Here is a 23,124-nt window from a genome sequence, read left to right on the forward strand (position 1 = left end):
GATTTGTTTGCTATCCATTGTCATCGTCTTTTTAACTCTGACTGGGCTTTGTGAAGAGAAGGTCCTTGGACATTTGAATGCCACCATGATAAGGTACTCTTTCTCTGAACTCTTTTCATTGAACATTATCTATCTCCCGACACCCGTGTTTGAAGAACTTTACAATCGCTTTGACTTTTGCGTCAGCCAAAATATTTTGTCAACACGGCAATGACCCACTGGAAGGCGGAGGGAGAACATTGAGGGAATGGCAGCCACCAGCCGTTCACAGTAATAAACTGTCCATAGTGAAGATTTCGACCAGATTAACTAATCGGTTACATGAAACCGCGCATATTAGTGTTAGTTAGTTAGCCAAACAACACATACCTCCAAAGTGGAAGGGATCAAAATTGGAATGGGCATTCCTGATGTAGTGATACAGAAGCAGTGCCCTATAGTTAAATTTTATATGCTCCCTAAGGGCATGTGATTGGACAAACCATGCACCCAAAGGTGTGGTAAAGCCCACTGTTTGTCCCACTGCACACGCATACAAATCAACACAACAAATGATTTACTGACAACAAAATCAAAGTCCGGCATGGCCATCCCAGTCCCCTGACTTGAAACCCATAGAAAATGTGTGGGGTGAACTGAATTGTCCACCAGCATAGACCTCAAAAATTTAAATTCTGTATGGAGGAATGGTCTCTGATCCCTTGCTATGTATTCTCCAACCTCATCAGGCATTATAGGAGAAAACTCTGAGCTGTTAACTTGGCAAAGGGAGGTAGCACAAAGTTTTGACTAAAAGGGTGCCAATAATTGTTGCACACCTATATTAAACAGATTTTTTTCTTGATAAACCCATGTTGTGTTTATAACTGTTTGATATCCATGAGAGCAGAGTATTTTTGTGAATTTATAAAAAATAAAATAAAAAACAATCAAAAGGTTAAGCAATAAAGACAATTTTTCACAGAATTCTTTGCTCATATTTACCAAGGATGCCAATATTAGTGGAAGGCACTATACATAAAAACATGGTGGACTGATTTCTCTACAAGAGAATACATATTTATAATTCAGATACAATCACAGTGCATCAGGATGTTTCAGTTTCATTTTAAGAATTGTAAGGACTAAGGTCCAAGACTCTCCCTGCTGGAAAGTGAAAATAATCTACAATTCTGATACAGCTCTGTTAACACTGCTTGGAGTTTGTTCAACTGATGGTGGTGTCCTTGTTAAAAACCATGTCCCTAAAACATATCTGATAAGAAAAGAAAAATATTTGTCTTTCCTGCTTTCCAGAAAATCCCTCTTGGCTGGTTTAGTAATTATATGAAAAAAGAGAGCGAGAGACTTTTTATTTTAATGGTGAAAAAGTATTTCAATCAAAGCAGTAATGAAGCATACTGTAAGTGAAAAACATAACAAAATCAGCTGAGTCAGGCTGAACCAAGATAATCTTTTTTTTTCTATGCCTGGTGGTGGGCTGTGCATTATGGGAAATGAAGCCTGGTTTACAGCAGTGATGCTGACTTAACAGGCTAGAATCTAACCCATTATTAAACTGAATCATTTCCAGACACAGTGACCAGCACCTAAACTTCCCAGGGAAAATCTGATATATTCACAGCATACAGTAAATACATTTATCCACACTACTGTTTAAAAGTTTGGAATCATTTAGAAATTTTCACATTTTCCATGAAACCCATATTTTCGTTCATCCAATAATTGCGAAATGAATAGAAAAGAGTCAATAAATCGACAAAGTTAGAAATAATTATTTCTGATTGAAATAACAATTTAGTGCTTCAAACTTTGTTTTCATCAAAGAATCCTCTATTTGCAGCAACTACAGCCTTGCAGACCTGCCTCAATTTCACTCCATGCCTCCTAAAGGACCTCCCACAAGCTGGATTGGGTTGATGGCCACTTTTTTTCATACCATCTGCCCAAGCTGCTCCCACAGCAGATCAATACAGTTGAGATCCGGTGACCGTGCTGGCCAATCCATTACAGGGAGAATTCCACTGACAGCTTCTTCCCTAATTAGGTTTTGCATAATTTGGAGCAGTGCTTTGGGTCACTGTTCTGTGAAAAATAAAATGGGCTCCAATCAAGCACTGTCACAGCATATGGCATGGCATTGTAAATAGAGTGATACACTTCCTTGTTCAAGATTCCTTTTCCCGTTTACAAATTTCCCACTTTACCAGCACCAAAGAACTCCAGACCATCACATTCCCTCAACTGTGATTGATAAGTGTCATCAAGCACTCCTCCAACATCTTTAGATTTGTTCTGCACCTCACATATGTTCTGTGATCCAAGCACCTCACTTAGTGCTAAGTTGTGCACCAGGACCTGCAACTTATTTTTCTATCCTAGTTACAGCCCGTTTGTACAGTTCTGTGAATGGAGTAGTACAAACCTTTATAAAATAACTTCAGCATAACATAATTGCACAAATGTTTTCTAATGATGAATTAACCTTTTTACATTATAATTTAGGATTAGCTAATACAATGGAATTGGAACACAGGTGTGATGGTTGCCAAAAATGAGCTTTGGTATGCCTATGTAGATATTCTATTAAAACCAGCTGTTTCCAACTATAATCATTTACGACATTAACCATGTCTAGACTGCATTTCTGTTCTAATGTTATTTTAATTAAAAATAGTGATTTTCTTTTAAAAGCAAGGGAATTTCTGAGTGATTCCAAATTTTTGCATGGTAGTGTATATACGTTAGACAAATCATGATAACTGTTAAAGGCCAGTTTAATCTATGTTTTTTTTTTATTTTTTTTTATTTAGAGATCATACATTACAGGTCTCTGACTCCATGCTAGAGTACTCAGGTGTTAAAGGCACCTGAAAAAGTAAATCTGAAATCAGTAACTATGCTATGTGAATTTGTTGTAGTTGTATGAAATGACTCTTTTGATTGAAGCTCTTCTCACACTTTGGGCACTCTTACAGCTGTTCTCCTATGTGAATGCGCTGATGTTTATGTAGATTACTATGATAATTAAAGGTCTTCCCACACTCTGAGCATCGATACGGCTTTTCTCCTGTGTGAATGCGCTGGTGTCTTTGTAGATCACACTGTTGATTAAAGCTCTTCCCACATTCTGAGCAGGGATACGGCTTTTCTCCTGTGTGAATGCGCTGATGTATTTGTAGTTCACTCCGTCGAATAAAGCTCTTCCCACACTCTGAGCAATGATATGGCTTTTCTCCTGTGTGAATGCGCTGGTGTATTTGTAGTTCACTCCATCGAATAAAACTCTTCCCACATTCTGAGCAGTGATAGGGTTTTTCTCCTGTGTGAATGCGCTGGTGTGTTTGTAGATGAGATTGTTGAATAAAGCTCTTCCCACACTCTGAGCAGCGATAGGGTTTTTCTCCTGTGTGAATGCGCTGGTGTGTTTGTAGATTACTATGTTGATTAAAGCTCTTCCCACACTCAAGGCAATGATACGGCTTTTCTCCTGTGTGAATGCGCTGATGTTTTTGTAGATCACTTGGTTGATTAAAACTCTTCCCACACTGTGAGCAGTGATACGGCTTTATTCCTGTGTGAATGCGCTGGTGTGATTGTAATTTACTCTTTTGATTAAAACTCTTCCCACACTGTGAGCAGTGATGCGGCTTTTCTCCTGTGTGAATGCGCTGGTGTTGTCTGACATTACGCCGGTGAGTAAAACTTTTCCCACACTGTGAGCAGGGATAGACTTCTTTCTGCATTTGTTTATTAGAGGAGTTACTGTTGGGTGTAATGGAGGCTGTTTGCTGAATACTGGAGCTTTTTGGGGTTGTATGGTTCACGTTAGTTAACTCTCCTGATTGTAGCAGTCTTTCATATTCCTCATAGTGGTATCTTCTGATGTGTTTGTGGAGGTCAATTTGAGATGTATAGGAAAATGAACACTGGGAGCAGGAGAAGACTTGTACCTGCGAATCATCCATTTCTGGAGCAGAAAATGAACAGTATTAGTAAAAACTCATTGTGAAAATAGTTAAACTATTTTTTAGAAAAAGAGAACGAATGTAACCAGTGCTCTATAAATTATAAATGAGGCAATGACAAATAACTTCTGGTGAAGATGTACAGAGAATGGATAACCAAGTCACACAGCGCAAAACTAAAATGTAAACTTTAGAGGCAAGACATCCTCTTATAATCTTTTTTTAGTAGATTCTAAGGGATCCCAACAAGGCCACAAGGAAAAAAACAGGATTTACGTACAGTAAAGTTGAGGTAAGTTCTAGTAGCTTTACTAGACTAACTGTGCCACATGATGCTATACGCCTGGGATAATGTGTAGGTTGATCAAAAGCTACACAGACGTACATCATTAAAATTAGAGCTGGGCGATATCGCCAAAAATGTTATCATGATAAAGTCACAAAAATGATCACAATATAGATTTTCATAATATTAACAGCTTATAAAGAATATCTTTCTAAATAATGCAGACTGAGCAAATGTCCATTATTGTCTAAAATTTTAAAATATTTAGAACATATATACATCCACACAGTATATTAAATATTATATAAATCTACATGGAAGAATCCTTCTTTCTCCACTATATTTAGTGGCATCATATATTTAGCCATGAAACAGATTAAAGGTTACAACCTTTCATGTGGAAAAATAGGGACAACCCGAGCCGCAATTAAAAATAGTAAAAAAAATCTTATGCTTTTGAACAACTTTCCTGCTTCTAACGATTTATTATTGTATTATGTCAACAGCTATAATCAGAGAAGAGTGATCATTTGATGTTGTATGGATTATTTAATAGAAAAGAAAGAATAGGTTGACCTTGTTTTATTTTTAAGCAAAAACCTTTAAATACATCATAGTGGCAGCAGGGGCGTGGTCGAGCTTCAGCTGTGGACGGAGAGGAGAGAGGCTGGCAGGGAATGCATAATGATTCTCACCTGTGTCTTATTACCACCAGTTTATTTATATGTGTCTGTGCTTTCAGTAACTACCATAACCAGAGACAGCAAGACAGTGATATAGCCGGCAGAGCTTGTGATACGCACACACGCCAAGAAGCGTAAACTTGAACCTGACTGAGTGGTGAAAGCTGCGAGACTGGATGAACCTGCATTCAGTCATTGTGCTGTTTTTGCTGAGTTTTTGAAAGAGCAAAGCACAGACTGAATAGACGCGAGCCCAGAGCTTGGATAAAGTTCTGCCTGCCAACCAAAACTTCATCCACACTCTCACACAACAGGGTTTTACAGTGGTGCCGAAACCAAGGAATTGAGGAAGATTTTGCTGCCACCAAGGAAGCCTCCCCACTCTGCAAGATCATCAAATCCCTCACCTTCCACCACCAAACCCAACACCAAGCTCTCCTTGACCTGTGCAACAAACAGTAGCTGCGCTTCGAAGCACTCGCACAGGAGCAGGCTGAGCCAGTGGGCACTGCAGAAGCTGCATGCTGTTCACCAAGATGATCTGGAGGCCGTCCTGAAACTTTGAGCATGTATGGACACAGCTGGAGTATTCTAGCATAAAGAGGGTGGTCCTGCAGTGCGTCGCAGCAGCTGAGGGACTCTTGTCGCCAATGGTTGATGACAAAGGAGCAAAACGGAAAGCAAAACAGTTTATTGAGCTGGTAGTACTGGAGCAATTTTTTGCTCGATTCCTGACAGGAACACCGGAGTTGGTCCAGTGCAACCGGCCTGCATCCCTGGATGAAGCCATGCAGCTGGGAGATTACTTGGTGGCGTTTCCTGATCTGGGTGTCCTTGGTCTTTCCTACACTGTCTCTTGCCTCCCCTCCTATCACCTGAAACCAGAAGCCCGGAAACCATTTCCCATGTCCTCCCCTGCCTCTCTAACGTATCCCCAAGCTACTTATTTTCTATCACTCAGCAGGGGGAATATCTCATGCCCACCAGAGCTGGGACAAAGCTCAGGCAGGTAAAATAAAGGTAAACATTTATTTTGAAATTGATGCATGCAACACGTGCCAAAAAAGTTGGGATAGGGGCAATTTAGGACTAATAGTGATGTGACAAGTTGAAATAAGGTGATGTGAAACAGGTTTGGCAATCGTCTAATCACATTATATAAGGATGCTCCAAAAAAGGCCTAGTCCTTCAAGAGCAAGGATGGGTCGAGGCTCTCCAATCTGCCAACAGATGCATCAATGAATAATCCAACACTTTGAGAACAACTTTCCCCAAAGACAAATCATTAGGATTCGGAGCATTTCACCTTCTACAGTGCATAATATAATTGAAAGATTCAAGGAATCCGGCCAAATCTCGGTGTGTAAAGGGCAAGGCTGAAAACCACTTCTGAATAAGTGTGATTTCCGATCCCTCAATTCAATTCAATTCAGTTTTATTTATATAGCGCTTTTTACAATAGACATTGTCTCAAAGCAGCTTTAGGGAAATATATAAACATGGTATACAGATATTAAAAGTGCGAATTTATCCCAATTGAGCAAGCCGGTGGCGACGGTGGCAAGGAAAAACTCCCTAAGATGTTAGGAGGAAGAAACATTGAGAGGAACCAGACTCAGAAGGGAACCCATCCTCATCTGGGTAACAACAGATAGTGTGAAAAAGTTCATTATGGTTTTATATGAAGTCTGTTTGGCCTTAGAAGCAGCCGTAGTCGCAGCAATCTGGAATTGGAGTAGATGAGAGCTCCATCCAGAGGTAGGACATCCAAAACGGATCAGGCAGGTCCCTCAGATGTCACTGTCTTAAAAACTGTCATGAGCCTGTAATGGATATCCTGACATGGGCTCAGGAATACTTTGGTAAACCTTTGCCAGTCACCACCATACGCTGCTGCATCCACAGATACAAGTTAAGGCTTTACTATGCAAAGCAGAAGCTGTACATCAACACTGTCAAGAATGGTATGGGTAACTTGCACATCTTTGAGGGCACGATTAATGCAGAAAGATATGTACACATTTTGGAGCAAGATATGCTGCCATTCTTTGAAGCCAGTGTTTGACGATACCACAAGCTCATGTTACGCACCTGTTGGAAAGTGGGTCACAGTGGGCTCAAAAACTAGCAAAAATTCTTAAGCACATCATCATAAAATTACTCATTGAAGTATGTTATCATACTAAACCAATAGAGCAAGTATCAAAAATGTTCTCAAAGAAGTGTAAAGTGTAAAAACTGAAAGACAGTGGTGAAGACAGCTGTATAGCTGACATGACCCTCTACGTCACCACACCTCACCTTCCTTACATGAAAACATGCCAGCTGTCTGTCTGCCTGCCTCACAGCTACCACTGTTGCTAAAGATCATCTGGATGTGGGGGACACTTGATTTCACACATGATACAGGAGGTCTTTCCTGATTGGGTGCTCACATGATAATAAATGTTGATATTAATAAACTGTACAGTATAGCAAGAGTTTGAATGAGAATGAAAGGGTCAGCATTACTCAACCCCAGTTTGTCCTTGTACGGAGGTTGTCTTCATCTTCAGACTCTTCCTCTTTTATATGCTTCCTTTCAAATCCTCCTTTATTTTGGTCTACATTTTCTACAGAATTTGATGTCCCAGCATCTGAAATTCCAAGATTAACATTGAAATACTGTCAAGTCAAGTAAAACTATAAAGAACATGAGGGAAACCAGTGCTGAAGGACTGGTTCAGTCACAAATAAAGCCTAGTGAAGACTTCAAAAAAAAATATCCATAGGGGTGTAACAACACATCATTCAATTCAATTCATGATATTGAGTTCACGTTCTGATATTGTCAGTATATTTTAAACAAAAAGCTCAGAGGAGCTTGCAATTTCTTTAAATTACCGCAGACTTGGGCGAAGTCGCATTATTTTATGTAATCACAACGCGCATTCAGCCAAAGAGCTCTTCCATTCATGGGAGTCGAACAGCAGTACAGCTAAAAGGTTTCATTTACCAACACTGCGAAAGACAGTGCAAAACAGTTTAGAGCAATTGCAATTTCGCCAATTCAAGTAGTTTTCCACAAACAAAAGCACAAAATACTCTGCAAGTAGCATTACAAATTTTGAAAAAAGCCACAGCACAATTTTTGGCCTCAAGAATCACAAAAAACACGCCATGAAATCCTGTACAAACTGATAAACAAAGTCTATAACTGAGGGAAACAGAAATATGATCGACTGAAACATAATTAGCTCTGCAGCAGTGCCCAAGGTGTCATTTTAGCCAGAAATAGAACTCCAAATTTTTTCTGAAATTCCCAAATTCTTTTTCAGGCACCGAAGATTGCAGATGCATGGGTCTGGTTTTATATGAAAACTACTGAAGAGATCTTTTATGGTTATAATTTGGTGGTGTAACTTTTCAAGTGCAGATGATTCCCTTCTTGGTAACGCTGCACTCTCCAAAAAAGAATGCGATCATGTGACCAGTATGCTCTCTATATACAGTATTTTAACTCCATGGTATCTGCAGATTGCAACACTGTAACACTGCAACTGCATGAGCAATAATTAATACAATGCTGATATCACACATTTCCGCATTCTGATGCATTGTGTCACGTATTGTTACACCCCTAGTTATTGAGTTCCAATCTGTACCATAAAACACCCTGTCGTCTTACAGAGATCGTCTTTATCTTCAGGTTCTTCCTTTTTCACATGATTCTGTAGGTCCACAGGTGTGATGTATCCCACAGAGACTGGTGTCGCTTTAAAAAAGTGAAGTACAAAATTTAATTTGGAAAAAGACAGTGATGTGGTTCATTCACAAATTAGATTAGACTAAAAATTATTACTGAATATTAGACTGGACTGTAATGTGCCATGTTGACTTACAGAAGTATTCTTCATCTACAGTTTCTTCCTTTTTTACATGTTTCTGAAGGTTCACACAGGTGATGTGTTCTACAGAGCCTGATGTCCCTCCATCTGAAGACGTATATTTTTCTGTCTGAACAGCCCCACAAAGCTAATGAACAAAGAGTAATGATAGTTATTTACAAAAGAAAGTCGATTAAGCAATACTGCATGAGCAAAAGTGCTGTTATACAGAATATCAGCACGGCTGTGATTCGGCCATAGACACGAGGCTGCAGGTAATCACAGCAGTGCTGATATTCAGTACAGCAGTACAACTGCGAGTGTGATCTTGCTTTTATGTGACAGTTTTCATAATAAGAAATTAATATCAAGTAACTAACATTTCAGACACAATATGATCAAATATTGGTTTATTTTTGCTGTCAATGGAAATAATTCCCAAAACAGCCACAGCTAGATAGAGCTTTCCATGTTGCCGTGTAACACACAGACTAACTGACAGCCTGTAGTAAGTGTAGTAACAGTTTCAATGTAATGATCTACTGCTAGATTTGTAATTTATGCAGCAAACACAGATAAGTGGAGTGATACACACAGTGAAGTGTCCCAGTGCCGTTATAATAAATATCAGCACTCTTGGAATGTCACTTGACCAATCAAATTAGTGGACTGAAACTAACTGTGGTATAACACAACATATAGTCCATGAGGATACTGAAGAGATGATAATAACATAGTTTACTTGATTAGTAGGAGAGCATGCAACCTACCAAGGATGGAAGCTGATTAAGAGAAGAACATTCACACAGTCAGGTGAATCTCTTAGTTATTAAAAATGTTATGTTTAATTGCACACATATAGATAACTGTTACCTGTGAGTCAGTGGGACCAGGAGTGTGTGGAGGTTTTCTAGAAGAGCACGGTCGTATCCCTGCTGATTCCATTATAAGGTCTTATTATGAGGTCTAAATGGTGTTTCTGGAAAAGGAGGCTCTGATCATAAGCATAACCCACTGTAATCTAAAATACTTCATGTAAATTATGAAGCTTTTATTTAAAAGAAAACTGGGAGAATAAAAATGATTTAATACGCCACTGTATCATTCTCTCTGTACTGCACTTCGAAGGTTTGGGATTCAGTCACTAACTATTAGCTGAGCAACTCAGCTAGTTAAACTTACCTCAGGTTTTAAAGTAGAACATAGTGAACATCCTCAAATACAGACACAGTAACAAGCTTGTTTTTAAATCGATCAAATCTGTTACTGTATATAAACCAGTCAGAAATATTTTCATGAAAAAACAGATTACATCAGTAACAAAAATCCTCTTCTTCTATTGTGAATTTACAGCGTTTCTTCTGCTTCTTCCTCTTCTTCTTCTTCTTCTTCATGGCGGTTGGCAAACCACTAAAGGTGCACTACCGCCACCTACTGGACTGGAGTGTGGGCAGTAGATTGGCAGGAAAAAAAAAAAAAATAATAATAGTACTAATAAAAAAATAAATAAAATAATAATAATAATAATAAATAGAAAAAACACTAATAATAATAATAATAATACCAAAACAATACTGCATAAATAATAGAAAATAAAGAGATAAATAGCTATATACTAGTTATTCGTACTATACATTACTAAATTCTCTCACTTATACCAGTACTTTTTAAATAGTTTATTAGGGGGTGGTGCATTTCCCCAGATGTTTTCCCCAGCAAGTTCTCTAGTGTCATGTTTTGTTTTCCTATCTGCATCTCTAGCTCAGTTCTTTCCTTGCAGTCTAACAGAATGTGTTTCACTCTCTTGTGTATTGCAGTGTGTGCAGAGTCCAGTGGGGTGTTTTCCTATTCTGTTTAATGCTAGATTTACTCCAGCATGACCTATTCTAAAACATATTATTTATCATCTCTTCCTTTGGGTTTCTGCCCTGCCTCACACTCATGTCCACTTGTTTTTGTATGGTATATAGGTGTCAGCTGTGTCCCAGTATTCCTGCCATATTTTATGCGTGTATCCCTTTATAATGGTTTTGATCTCTGCTCTATTTAATGGTACTTGTATATCAACTGTTTCATGTTTTATAGATCTTTTTGCCAGTACATCCACAAGTCTCTTCTTCTTCTTCTTCTTCTTCTTCTTCTTCTTCTTTTTCTTCCAAGTTTTTTAGTGGTTGGTTTTTGGTGCATTACTGCCTCCAACTGGACAGGAGCAGCGAAAATAGACATAAAAAATGAGTATATTTCAAACTTAAATCCTGTTATTAAAGCCTGTTAATCGTAGATAATTGAATCATGCCGTATATACTTTCCCTTGTCCTTAACCACTTTTAGTAGGCTTTGCTTTAAAATGTGGATTACACCAATATTAAGTAGCTCTTCTTAAAGTTTATGTAGTGAATGTAAGTGTTATGTTTATTTTGACCAGTGGAGTACAGTTAGACATGTAACATTCCCTCAGAGTTTGTAATCCAGAAGGAGAGTTCTCAGTTGTTGATACCTGCTGCTTTGTTCATGTCTTCAGAGTCTGTGGAATAAAAGACAAAGTTAAATCCCCTCTGTGTCTCATATGTGAGCTGCATCCAAGAATATTACAGTTCAGATATTTCATTTTCATATGCTGTACAGTGAAGGAATACATGTTCCACCGTCTCTGCTTGGCTGCAATATATGCATCGTCCTGTTTCATGTTTTCCTATTATAAATAGTGACTGATTCAGACCTGATTGTTCTATTCTAAGACGAGTAATAACTGTGTCCTCTTTTGGTTTGTTATAGACTATCCTCTCTGTATTAACTTGCATTTGAATACTCTATAGTTGCCATTCTTTCAGTTCTCTGTCCCATTTCTCTTGCCATTTCATTTTAATATATGCTTTAATATTAGTTTATACCTCATTTATACTTAATTGGACCTGAATATCAATATTTGGGTGCCTTAAAGCTTGTTTAGCCAACATATCAGCAGTTTCATTGCCCTCCACTCCCACATGTGCTGGTACCCATAAAAACTACACGATTTTCTGCATGTTGAAAAAACTTGTAAGAATTTCATATATTATATCTTGTCTTGATGAATATTGTGCACTTGAGAGGGACAGCTCCTCCTGCTGGGGCATTCTGTTGAGCATTATCAGAATAAATCAATATATGTCTTGAGAACAGGAACTGCTTCAGCATTACTAACTGGGATTTTGTGTTAACTTTTGATAAATGGTACCAGTTGCACCAGCATGTAATTTTTACAAATGGTTGCTGAGATATCGTACATAAGCTATCAGGGCTAAGGCCAATTTTGGGGGAAAAATCTTCAAATCTTCAAATAATAATAAAATTCAATTCATTTTCTTAGTATAGTGATTTTAACAATGGACATTGCCACAATGCAGCTTTACAGAAAACTGGATGTTAAATTTTTATTTAAATTAATCCCTAATGAGCAAGCTAGAGGCAACAGTAGCAAGGAAAAACTTCCTGAGACAACATTGAGTTTTCAGGACGTCATGGAAATATGAGCAAACGTTATATGGGAAGGTATGTAAATGCATGCAAATAGTATTCAAAGAGAAAAAGGAATGTGCAAATGGTGAGGAGCTTTGTCTGTCTGTACCTGTTGGGAAGAGTTAACAGAGGAACAAGGAGAAAAAGGTTTTATTACAGGAACAAAGAAAGTCTTCCGGTTATCAACGTGAATATTAATAAGTCTCCAAGAATTAATATGTTGTCTGTAGATGCAACAAGGTTCCACAAATTCATGGCCCTGGGGGAAATAATAAATAATAAATAAAGAATAAATAATAATTAGTGCAAGTGACTGGGTAGGATTTTTGGCTACATATGTTATGTTTCTATAAAGAATTTCAAATGCATCAAATTGATGTCCGGGTACTTGTGTGATGTCTAGAGTATCATTATAAATAACTGCGACACATCCTCCTCTGCCAGTTAGACATTGCCGATGCATACAGGTGCATCTAAAAAATTAGAATATAGTGGAAAAGTTAATTTTTTCTCGTAATTTAATTCAAAAAGTGGAACTTTCATACAACCAAAGTTGGGACAGTATGGAACCCCACCCCCCCAAATAAAGTTCATCCTGTACTGTATTGAAATCACATTATATTAATACATTATTTGATTTTGTTATTTGGTTTTCTTTTAAAATTGAATTTATTTTTCAAAATATACTCATTTCAAATCTCATGACTGCAACACACTCCAAAAAAATTTGAGACAGTCAACTTTTTACCACTGTGTAACATCACCTTTTCTTTTAATAACACTTGTTAAGTGTTTTTGGACGCTGAGTGAAGACACCAGTTGGTTAAGTTTAACAAGCGGAATTTCCCCCCACTCATCCATTATGCATTTTTTCAGCTGCACAACTGTATGGGGCCTTTGTTGCCTTAGTTTTCACTTCATAATGGTCCACACATTCTTAATCTGAGACAGGTCAGAACTGCAGGCAGGCCATGCTAGCACCCGCACTCTGCTTATGCAACCATGCGCTTGTAATCCAGGCAGAATGTGGTTTGGCGTTGTAAGGCTGGAAAATGCGGGGACGTCCCTGGAATAGACCACATCTGGATGGCAGCATATCTTTCTGCATTTATGGTGCCCCACAGATGTGCAGGTTACCCATGTCAAGGGCACTGACCCACCCCTATACTAGAAAGATGCTGGCTTTTGGACCTGACACTGATAACAGCTTGGATGGTCCTTCTCCTCTTTGGCCTGGAGAACACGACAGCCGTTTTGTCCAAAAATTATTTGAAATGTTGACTCATTGGAACACAAAAACACGATTCTGTTGTGCTACTGTCTATCTCAGATGAGTCTGAGCCCAGAGAAGTCGGTGGCGCTTCTGCACAGTGTTGATGTACGGCTTCTGCTTTGCATAGTAAAGCCTTAACTTGAATCTGTGTATGCAGCAGTGAATGGTGTTGACTGATAAAGGTTTACCAAAGTATTCCCGAGCCCATGTCAGGATCTCCATTACAGATTCATGACTGTTTTAAAGACATTAACGTCTGAGGGATCGGAAATCATGCGCATTCAGAAGTGGTTTTCGGCCTCGCCCTTTACGGACCAAAATTTGACCGGATTCCTTGAATATTTTAATTATATTGTGCTCTGTAGAAGGTGAAATGCCCAAAATCCTACCGATTTGTCTTTGGGAAATATTGTTCTCAAAGTGTTGGATTATTCACTGACATATCTGTTTATAGATTGAAGAGCCATGACCCATTCTTGCTCTTGAAGGAATAGGCCTTTTTTGGAGGCTCCTTATATACTATGATTAGACGATTGATGCACCTGTTTCACATCACCAACTTGTCATGTAGGGAAAATCAATCAAAAGTCAAAAAACTTCAGAGACAGAGGGTTTGTAGATGTCAAAAAGTAAATGATCTTTATTGAAACAATAAAGTGAAACAGTCTGCAGAGGGTCCGAATTACACATACACATACATGTCTTTATATACCTCTCTGAAACAGTAAAATTATCTCTAGGCGGGGCTTTCACCTTTTCTTTCTAGAAACAGACCAATCTCCATCGCCTTAACTAATTATTCATGTCCATATGATATCCTGTACATGTGGCGCATGCGTAGTCAGTGTATTTTCTTTAAAAGTTTTACCAGACCAGGGTTTTTCACTTTGTCACATAATTCACCATATAGTCTCATTTTGGTATTCTTCCTCCTGGAATTCTTATCTCTTCTTTTGACACAGATTTGCAAGCTTAGAGGGCTTTGTTTAGAAACCTAGTTCTGGTATGTGTCTAATTGATTTTTTATTGCCACAAAGTGAAGCTGCTTTAGACGAACACAAAGTTCTTAATTTACTGTCATAGAGTAAAGCTGCTTCAGACAAACACAAAGTTCTTAATGTACACACTTAGAATACCACTTGTTAGAAAGTGTTTTATAGTTTTAGATTATGCTTGCTGTGTAGAGAGGTACGGACTGACACAGAAAACAATTAGACCTACTGTTTAGTAAGACACAGAATTCTTCTAACTCAATACACACTTATAACTTGATCAACGAGTGTACTATGAATTTAGATAATGCTTCTCACAAGTAACTCTTAACTGTTGGGTATATATTGGGTATACATACCTGATTAACATACCCAAACATTAGTAAACTGTGTAGTTACACACATTGATTACACTTTATATCCTACAGTCACAATGCTACTAGTCTTAAATTGCCCCTGTCCCAACTTTTTTGGAATGTGGTGCATGCATCAATTTCAAAATAAATGTTTACCTTCAAAAAACTATGCAGTTGATTAGGTAAAACATCAAATACCTTGTCTTTATATGTATAAACGTCAAAGTACATTTACAAATCACACCTCTTTGTTTTATTAGCATTGTTCATACTGTCCCAGTGTTTTCGGAATTGGGTTTGTAGATTCTAGATTCGTTACACTGTGGCGACAGGACGGCGGCCGCCGCACAGGAAACAAAGATCGCTCCTCCCGCGACTGCTGCGGTGGCGCTAAAGAGACAGCTCCGCTTCAGCGCCACCAATGTTTTGGACGGCCAGAGAGCACGTGGCGGCGGGGCGGGGCCGCCGACATACCCACGGCTCGTGAATGGTGCACCGCGCGGAAGAATTCCACCATCCAGTAAGCGAGAGGAGAGTATAAAATGGCGATATTCCACTCGCAGAAGAGATGGAATTTTTCTGGTTTCAGGCGACTCCGATGCGAGTGACGGCTCCGCCCGCTTGGCTGTAACCGCAGACAGCTGAGACCCTCACCGCCCGATCGCACTTCAACCCACACACACACACACGCGCACACCCGCACTCCCTTCACAGACAGTCGTAAAGAAAGATCCCTTCACGCATAACACTAAAACGGAGTCCTGTGAGTTTGTGCTCCGCCGACCGCTGGATAAATTCCCTATAATACACAGTGAAATAGTTCAAGCCTTTTTTGTTTTAATGATTATGGCTGGCAGCTAATGTAAATCAAACATCCAGTATCTCAAAATATTACATATCTAAATATCTTCCCACACTTTGAGCACTCACAGCTTTTCTCCTGTGTGAATGTGCAATATACTTTGAGATTATCTTTATCTGTAAACGTCTACATTATGAGCACTTTTTTTCTCCTTAGTGAATGCATTGGTGTTGCTGAAGATTTCTTTGTTGGGAAAAACTCTTCCCACACTTTGAGCAGTAATATGGCTTTTCTTTTGTGTGAATGCGCTGGTGTGTTTGTAGATTACTCTGTTGAATGAAGCTCTTCCCACACTCTGAGCAGTGATACGGCTTTTCTCCTGTGTGAATGCACTGGTGTCTTTGTAGGTTACTCTGTTGAATAAAGCTCTTCCCACACTCTGAGCAGTGATGCGGCTTTTCTCCTGTGTGAATGCGCTGGTGTCTTTGTAGATCACACTGTTGATTAAAGCTCTTCCCACATTCTGAGCAGTGATATGGTTTTTCTCCTGTGTGAATGCGCTGGTGCATTTGTAATTCACTTTGTCGAATAAAACTCTTTCCACATTCTGAGCAGTGATATGGTCTTTGTCCTGTGTGAATGAGCAGGTGTCTTTGTAGATTACTCTGTTGAATAAAACTCTTCCCACATTCTGAGCAGTGATACGGCTTTTCTCCTGTGTGAATGCGCTGGTGTGTTTGTAGATCACTCTGTTGAATAAAACTCTTCCCACACTCTGAGCAGGAATATGGTTTTTCTCCTGTGTGAATGCGCTGGTGTATTTGTAGTACACTCCGTCGAATAAATCTCTTTCCACACTCTAAGCAGGAATACGGCTTTTCTCCTGTGTGAATGAGCTGGTGTCTTTGTAGATCGTTCTGTCGAATAAATCTCTTCCCACACTCTGAGCAATGATACGGCTTTTCTCCTGTGTGAATGCGCTGGTGTACATGTAGATCACTCTGACGAATAAAGCTCTTCCCACACTCTGAGCAGTGATGCAGCTTTTCTCCAGTGTGAATGCGCTGGTGTACATGTAGATCACTCTGACGAATAAAGCTCTTCCCACAATCTGAACAGTGATGCAGCTTTTCTCCTGTGTGAATGCGCTGGCATCGTCTGAGATTACTTCGGTCAGTAAAACTCTTGCCACACTGTAAGCAAGGATAGACTTCTTTCTGCATTTGTTTATTAGAGGAGTTACTGTTGAGTGTAATGGAGGCAGTTTGCTGAATACTGGAGCTTATTGCGGTAATATGGTTCATGTCTTTTAACTCTCCTGATTGTAGCAGTCTCTCATATTCCTCATAGTGGTATCTTCTGATGTGTTTGTGGAAGTGAATTTGAGATGTATAGAAAAGAGAACACTGAGAGCAGGAGAAGACTTGTACCTGGGAATCATCCATGCCTGGAGCAGAAAATGAACACTATTAGTATTAAACTCATTGTGAAAATAGTTTAATTATTTTTAGAAAAAAGAATAATATAACCAATGCTCTATAGTTCATAATTGAGGAAATGACAAATAACTTCTGGTGATGATGTACAGAGAATGGCTAACCAAGTCACACAGCGCAAAACTAAAATGTAAACACTAGAGGTAAGATATGATAATGAGTCTTTATTGATCACATATACATAGGCACAGTGAAATTTTTTTCTATGCATACCCCAGCATGTCAGGAAGTTGGGGTCAACGCACAAGGTCAGCCATGATATGGTGCCCCTGGAGCAGAGAGGGTTAAGGGCCTTGCTCAAGCACCCAACAGTGGCAGATTGGCAGCCCTGGGCTTGAACCCCTGACCTACCGATCAGTAACCCAGAGCCTTAACTGCCAAGCCAAAACTGCCTCTTATATCCTCTTATAATCTTTTTTTAAAAAAAGAGATTCTAAGGGATAGCAACAAGGCCACAAGAAAAAATGCCACTGAAAAATGCTACTGTTGTTGTTTAGACATGATTCCCTTAATTTGTGTTTGCAATGCAGCGTGCAGCTTCATTGGCAGTTGTGCTGTATTCAAGATACAGATGTTGGCTCTTTCAGCAAGACAATGAAAATAGAATGAAGGTTTATCACATTTGAATAACCTTAGCTTATAATTGTTATTTATGAAAATTTTATTGCAATACCAGTCAATAACGTTTTATTGCCCACCAAGTAAAACCAACCAAAACTTTGCCTATTACATAGATATGGCCCAATCCGAGGAACTTTAGGTTGTGGTTATAAACCCTGTCCTCTGAAGGAAAGAAACAATGTATCATACAAATAATATGGGTTACCACATCTTCATGCACCTGGCTGAAGACACAGTCATGCCTGTAAGAAAGGTGGCACACAGTAAAATGAAGGGTCATGTCAGCTAGAGTAGGGCCGATTCAGCCATCCATCCATCCATCCATCCATCCTCAACCACTTATCCGTTATCGGGTCGCGGGGGCAGCAGCTCCAGCAGGGGACCCCAAACTTCCCCTTCCCAAGCCACATTAACCAGCTCTGACTGGGGAATCCCAAGGCATTCCCAGGCCAGTGTGGAGATATAATCTCTCCACCTAGTCCTGGGTCTTCCCCGAGGTCTCCTCCCAGCTTGACGTGCCTGGAACACCCCCCTAGGGAGGCACCCAGGGGGGGATCCTTACAAGTTGCCCGAACCACCTCAACTGGCTCTTTTCAATGCAAAGGAGCAGTGGCTCTACTCTGAGTTCCTCTCAGATAGCCGAGCTTCTCACCCTATCTCTAAGGGAGAAGCCAGCCACCCTCCTGAGAAAACCCATTTCGGCCGCTTGTACCCGCGATCTAGTTCTTTCGGTCACTACCCAGTCTTCATGACCATAGGTGAGGGTAGGAACGAAAATTGCCCGGTTGATCGAGAGCTTTGCCTTCCGGCTCAGCTCTCTTTTCATCACAACAATGCGGTAAAGCGATTGCAATACCGCTCCCGCTGCTCCGATTCTCCGGCCAACCTCCCACTCCAATGTCCCCTCACTCGTGAACAAGGTACTTGAACTCCTTCACTTTGGTTAAGTACTCATTCCCTACCCGGAGTAGGCACTCCATCGGTTTCCTGCTGAGAACCATGGCCTCAAATTTAGAGGTGCTTCACACTCAGCTGCGAACCGATCCAGTGAGTGCTGAAGGACATGCACCGATGATGCCATCAGGACCACATCATCTGCAAAAAGCAGCGATGAGATCATCAGGCCACCAAACCGCAACCCCTCCCCACCATAACTACGCCTCGATATCCTGTCCATGAATATCACAAACAGGATTGGTGACAAAGTGCAGCCCTAGTGGAGACCAACCCCCACCTGGATCGAGTCCGACTTTTTGCTGAAAATCTGGACACAGCTCTCACTTTGGGCATACAGCGATTGGATAGCCCTAAGAAGGGAAGCCCTCACCCCATACTCCCTCAGCAGCTCCCACAGTAAACCCCTGGGGACACGGTCATACGCCTTTTCCAGATCCACAAAACACATGTAGACCGGATGGGCATACTCCCAGGCCCCCTCCAAGATCCTTGTGAGAGTAAAGAGCTGGTCCATTGTTCCCCGACCAGGACAGAATCCACATTGTTTCTCTTCAATCCGAGGTTCGACTATTGGCTGAACCCTCCGTTCCAGCACCTTGGAGTAGACTTTACCAGGGAGGCTGAGAAGTGTGATACCTTTATAATTGGCACACACTCTCTGGTCCCCCTTTTTGAACAGGGGAACCACCACCCCCGGTCTGCCACTGCTTGGGCACTGTTCCCGACTTCCACGCAATGTTAAAGAGGCGTGTCATCCAAGACATCCCGTCCACACCCAGAGCTTTCAGCATTTCTGGATGGATCTCATCAATCCCCGGGGCTTTGCCACTGTGTAGTTGTTTGACTACCTCATTGACCTCCACCAGAGAAACTGACTATGATCCCCTATCAGTCTCCACCTCTGCCTCTACCATAGAGGGCGTGTTAGTCGGATTCAGGATTTCCTGGAAGTGTTCCTTCCACCGTGCAATTACCTCCTCAGTTGAGGTCAACAGCGTCCCATCCTTACTGTACACAGCTTGGATGGTTCCCCGTTTCCCCTTCCTGAGGTGGCGGATGGTTTTCCAGTAACACCTTGGTGCCAACCGAAAGTCGTTCTCCACGTCCTCTCTGAACTTCTCCTACACCCGCTGCTTTGCCTCTTTCATGGCAGAGGCTGCAGCCCTTCGGGCCTGTCGATACCTTGCAACTGCCTCCAAAGTCCTCCGGGATAACACATCCCGGAAGGCCTTCTTCATCAGTCGGACGGCTTCCCTGACCACTGGTGTCCACCACGATGTTCAAGGGTTACCGCCCCTTGAGGGCTGATTATTTAAATTAATTGTTCATAACTGGCAATACTGATTATCAGTGTGGATTTCTTTTATAAACATCAACACATTCACTTAAACAGTAAGAGAAATCTAAGAGTCTATAGGTCTCTGTTTCTAGGTACAATGTAACATCATGGTAAAGCAGCTGAGAGCAACAACAGGTAATGCATGAAGATTGCCCAAACACTTTTCTGATAATATGTGCTTTCTGGGGAAGTAAATATTCTTGTATGGGAGAAAGTTAATGTCGTCTTATTTAAGTTCGAGAGCTTTTCCTTTCCTTTGGCACCACTGCAACACCTGCCGCTTAAAGCAGTAAGGAGTTCTAAATAGTGCGATTGAAAGCTAGTAGGCCTTTAGACTTCATGTTTGACATTTTAACAGGTAAATCTGCTAACTGTTGTGAGGACCAATGGAAGGAAAAACCTTGCAGTGCTGCAGAAGGACATTCCATAACCAGCTTTTTTGCTGCACTATCAAACAGCAGAAGGAATTATTGATCTCATGCTGCATGCACTCGGCAGCCAAAGGGACAGACTGGCCAGCCTGCAAATCCTGTTTATATGAAAGGCCATGCTCTTTAATAATGAGGTAGAGCACTTCCTCGTTATCATAAGCTGGGAGTGCAGCAGCTGAAGAGAATGTGTCTACTCTGGCTTGCACATTTCTGTGAACTGCTCTACCTGTTTGGCCCAGGTGGTGTTACACTCATCTATATATCTTCCTTGTTGACAACCGAGTTTCCTCTGGGGTGGCTCAGCAAACTAAATACAATGGTCCTGCTGGACCATGTCAGAGAATTTTTTTTTCAATAAATGTGACAGACATGGGGGAAAAACATACAGACATCAGGCTTCATCAGAACTTTACTATACACTTTACTATACCCTTTACTATATATATATATATATATATATATATATATATATATATATATATAAAAAATACCATTCCTTTACTATACCCACACAAACCAGGTAGGTATCACAGGCATCATCTTCTTGTGTAAAGAAGAGGTACAGTTCTCAACACAAGGTTAATACCCATCTTATTTGAAGCCAAGGTTTGATGATACCACAAAATGCAACAGAAGCTAGTTTAGATGCTGGTCACTGTGGGCTCAAAATCTAGTGAAATTTCTTAAGCACATTATGATAAAATGCCTCAACGAAATATGTTATCATTCTAAACCAATAGAGCAAGTATAAAGAAAAATAGCCAAATGGACTAGGTACAATACCTCAAACAGACGTGTTCTCAAAGAGCTGCAAAGTGTAAACACTGAAAGACAGTGGTGAAGACAGCTGTATAGCTGACATGACCCTCTACATCACCACACCTCACCTTCCTTACAAGCATGAAAACATGTCTTCTCTTCAGAAGGGTGGTGAAAGCTTGGTATCCCATACATCCTGTGTTATACCAAGTGAACTGACTGAAAGGCAACAATAAACTGCCAGCTGTCTGACTGCCTCACAGCTACCACTGTTGCTGAAGATCATCTGGATGTTGAAGACACTTAAATTCACACATGATAGAGGAGGTCTTTCCTGATTGTAAGCTTGCTTGACAATAAATGTTGATATTAATAAACTACTCAATATAGCAAGAGTTTGAATGAGAATGAAAGTGTCAGTGTTACTCAACCCCAGTCTGTCCTTGTACAGAGCTTGTCTTCATCTTCAGACTCTTCCTCTTTTATATACTTCCTTTCAAATCCTCCTTTATTTTGGGCTGCATCTTCCATAGAGTTTGATGTCCCAGCATCTGAAATTCCAAGATTTACATTTGAATATGTAAACTCAAGTAAAACTATAAAGAACAAGAGGGAAACCAGTGCTGAAGGACTGGTCCATTCACAAATAAAGCCTAGTTATGACTTCAAAAAGTTATTATAGGGTGTAACAATACATGATTCAATTCAATTCATTATAATGCATGAACCCAGTATCATGCTTTGAATCGAATTGTTAGCCTTAACTAACATGATATTTTCAGTTTATTTTAAACAGAATTTGAATGAACAAATACTATGACTGAAGAGTACTTTTTATTTCTGAATCATAAACAATGCAAACAATGTGCATGTTTGTTTAAATTTGTTTTTAAATTTATTTTATTTATTTATACAATAGATTCACTATACTTTAAAAATAAATGCATAAATGTATAAAATCTCCCAAAAATTTGATTGCATAAACCAGTCTTTCCAGGATTTCATGATTTTGGGATTGCATAAATTAACACAAAATAATGCAAACTCTGCAGTAGTCAGAGAGGAGCTTGAAATTTTTTTAAAATACAGCAGGTTTTCCACAGATTTGGGCCAAGATGCATGATGTGACGCCATCACAATGCACATTCAGCCAAAGTCCTCTTTGATTCACGTATGTTGAACCCAAGTACAGCTAAAAAGTCTCATTTAACAACAACAAACATCACTCTGAAAGGCCATGCAAAACAATTTCTTGCAATTGCAATTTCACTAATTTAAGTAGTTTTCCGCAAAAAAGTACAAAAATCTCCACAGTTTGCATAGCAAACTTTTTAAAATGCCGCAGTAAAATCAAGCATTTTTGGCCACAATAAATCACACAAAGAACTCAGCAAAGCCCTATATAGACTGGTAAAGTCTATAACCTGGGATACCATGCAAATGATCAAATGAAATATAATTAGCTCCACAGCATAGCCTGAGGTGTCATTTTAACTGGAAATAGAGCTCCAAAGTTGGCTGAAATTCCCAAATTCTTTTTCAGGCACCATAGATCACAGAGGCACAATGCTGGTGTCATTTTAAAGCTACTGAAGAGATCTTTTATGGTTATATGGTGGTATAACATTGTGGCAGTGGGGGCGTGGTCCAGCGTCGGCTGTGGACAGAGAGGAGGCAGGTTGAACCAGCACTGGATACTGATTTTTGATTTCCATGAGCTATAAGCCGTAATCATCAAGATTAAAACAAAAAAGGCTTGAAATATTTCACTTTATGTGTACTGAATTTAGGATATAT

The 23,124-nt window shown here is 39.9% G+C and overlaps 1 pseudogene; it reads right to left on the reverse strand.

Annotated features, from left to right (window-relative positions):
* Positions 1 to 1,338: 1,338 nt before the first annotated feature.
* The window catches only part of LOC128601515 (zinc finger protein 585A-like), a 38,792-nt pseudogene continuing 17,006 nt past the window's right edge, over positions 1,339 to 23,124 (reverse strand).

The sequence above is a fragment of the Ictalurus furcatus genome, chromosome 25 (assembly GCF_023375685.1).
Source record: "Ictalurus furcatus strain D&B chromosome 25, Billie_1.0, whole genome shotgun sequence".
NCBI lineage: Eukaryota > Metazoa > Chordata > Actinopteri > Siluriformes > Ictaluridae > Ictalurus > Ictalurus furcatus.